This window comes from Pseudophryne corroboree, chromosome 3, assembly GCF_028390025.1.
Source record: "Pseudophryne corroboree isolate aPseCor3 chromosome 3, aPseCor3.hap2, whole genome shotgun sequence".
Lineage (NCBI taxonomy): Eukaryota > Metazoa > Chordata > Amphibia > Anura > Myobatrachidae > Pseudophryne > Pseudophryne corroboree.
The window spans coordinates 768299014-768301708 of record NC_086446.1 but is presented as its reverse complement, the minus strand read 5'-3'; the positions used below and the strand labels follow the sequence as shown (position 1 = coordinate 768301708).

Genomic DNA, 2695 nt, shown 5'->3' with positions numbered 1-2695 from the left:
AATGGGGCATGGTCTTGTGGGGGAAGGGCGTGGACACAATAGTACTTACAATTCAAATTATGCCACACAGTAGTGTCCCTCATTCACATTACACCGCACAGTAGTGTCTCGTATTCACGTTACACCATCCCTCCTCCCTAACCCACCTTTCCCACAGCCTGACCTTAACCCGCCCCCCCAAAAGCATCTTCAGTGGTGCCTAACCCTAATCCACCCTTCCTAATCTCCCTCCCTGCAGCCTAACCCTAGCCCTTCCGCCCTTGCAGCCTAACCCTAACCCTCCCACATGGCTTACCAGTGGAGACTTTGGCACCAACTCGATCCAGATTTTGGCATTCTGCATCGCTATCTATGTTGGGATGCCAGCATCAGCATTCCAAGCAGTTTCGGGATGCTGGCGTCAGCTTTCCGACCGCCGGGATGCCAAATGCCGGCATCTTGACTGCATCCTGAATGAAATGTTAATGAGCTGCTGTGAGATGAGCCTCAAATGGTCCCAGCCATTAACCAAACACCATTATTTGGATGATAGAAGTGCTTCCTGTTAGAAAAAACATCAGGGTGCCATCACTTCCAAGATAAAATGATCAATTATACAATTAACTGACATACATTCCCTTGAACATGGCCTTGAAATAGGTAAGATATGTATTTTCTTTATTACACTCAACAAGTTAAAGTTTTTGCTTACTTACTACTTACATCTAGCATGCATGAAAATCGTGTAGTTTTCCAGGTACTACAGTCCCTTCTCCCAAACACTGACACTTTTTTATTATCTTAAACAACAAATAAATCTATAACACTGTGCTATATAACAATTGCTGTGTACCTGGTGAGAGTCTATTACTGCCGGCATGGCGCCAGTGTCCGTCAGCACCGCACTTCACTAGTGATCAGACTAGTGTCCGGCAGCACCGCACTTGTAATCAGACTCACAATAAATTACAGTTCCCAGCAGCCCTTGCTGCCGGGAGCTCCCAGCAACAAGGGCTGCTGGAAGCTGTAGTTTATTTTGAGTCTGATTACAAGTGCGGTGCTGCCGGACACTAGTGCGGTGCTGACGGACACCGGCGCCGCTCCAGCAGTAACAGACTCTTACCAGGTACAGTCTGACAGTACTGCTTTTCTATCCTTTTGCCACGGGTGGCACAGCCAGGCGGCGCCCCCTCCTTGCCTGGCGCCCCTGGCGAGTGCCATCCTGGCCAATAGGTAGATACACCCCTGACCCTAATATTTCATGGCGGGAGTATTGGGTGATTGTGTTTTTTGGTACAGGGGCCTCTTGTTTATATGCATAAAAAGCACAATTACCCACTGTGTGTGCACTGTGCACACAGACAAATGCGTATAAATGTTTCCATACGGGGCAGGGAACAGGCGGTCAGAATGGGGCAAGTACAGTAATGGCGTGTTCACATACCTACAGCACAATGGGGAGAAGTAGCTGCAGATACTGTACATCTGTCAGGAGGCGAATCTCTTCCGACAAATGTGTGACTATGGGGCTTATTCTGAATCGGACTCAATGCCGATGTACATGTAAGTTGGCAATATTTTGCGACTATGTACTAAACAGTGATAAAAGTGGAGAAATGAGCCAGTGGAGAAGTTACCCATGGCAACCAATTAGCTGCTCTTTATGCTTTTATAGTATGCAAATTATAAATGTTCCATCAATGCTGATTGGTTGCCATGAGCAACTTATCCACTGGCTCACTTCTCCACTTTTATCACTACTTAGTACATCTCCCCCTATATCCCTAAAAATGCATCTCACAGTGTCTGCACACAGTGTACAGTGACAGGAATGATTGAGCCGCACAGACTCTGGAATTTATTTGGGGCTCCTGGGCAATGACTGGGAGACGGTTGTTCAGGCGCAGGAAGATTTTCTGCCAGATGTCCATGTTATGTGAGTGTCACAGGAGTGGTTAGGATCGCTTCTCGGCCTTTTGGCTAAGATCAAGTGTAGTATCTGCTCGAGGGAAACACAGGGTGGAGTACCTGTTCCTACACTAGGAGCGTTAGAGGTTCCTAGATGTGGAATGGAGAAACACCTTGTGGAGTACCATGCCGGGGTGTGGCAAGGCCTCTGGTCGAGGGTGGAGAAAAACCAGGCTTAGTATCCCTACTTCGTAAGGCTAATACATACCTTACGCTGGACAGGGAACGGCCTGGTCTAGTATCTACTCTCGTACTGGGGGTTGACCCTGGCACAGAGCGGGTATGAAGCTTGGTCTGGCTGAGATGTTGGGAGCAACTAGAAGCTCAAGGTGATATGTGCCCCTGGTGCTGGAAGAGCCAGGGGTGCCTGAACCTGCACTGGTGATGTCTGCACACCTATGCACAAGTATGGCACTATGCACTATTCACTTCCCCTACTTCTGTTGCACCTTGTCCTTTGCCCTGGCCTTTTGGCTAGGGCAAGGATCATTTTTTACCCCCCCCCCCCCCCTCCCCCCAGCCTTCTGGCTGGGGCTTATTTATTTATTTATTTATGCACGTGTTTTGCACCTGTGTAACACACAAGCACTTATTTTTGTAGTTTTGTCACGTTTCGGTTTTTTGTTTGGGGTTTAGGTGAGACCCTTATGGGCCACCCTCTCCCCTAAGTTGCCGAGGTCCTCTCCATTTGGGGAGGACCAGACCCTGTTTTCGGTCCCCAGGGGGATGCTTCGGCCAACCCTGGGGA

At 48.7% G+C, this 2695-nt stretch overlaps 1 pseudogene; it reads left to right on the top strand.

Moving 5' to 3' along the window:
• Positions 1-1939: 1939 nt before the first annotated feature.
• LOC134899825 (U2 spliceosomal RNA) lies at positions 1940-2063 on the top strand (annotated as a pseudogene).
• Positions 2064-2695: the final 632 nt, after the last annotated feature.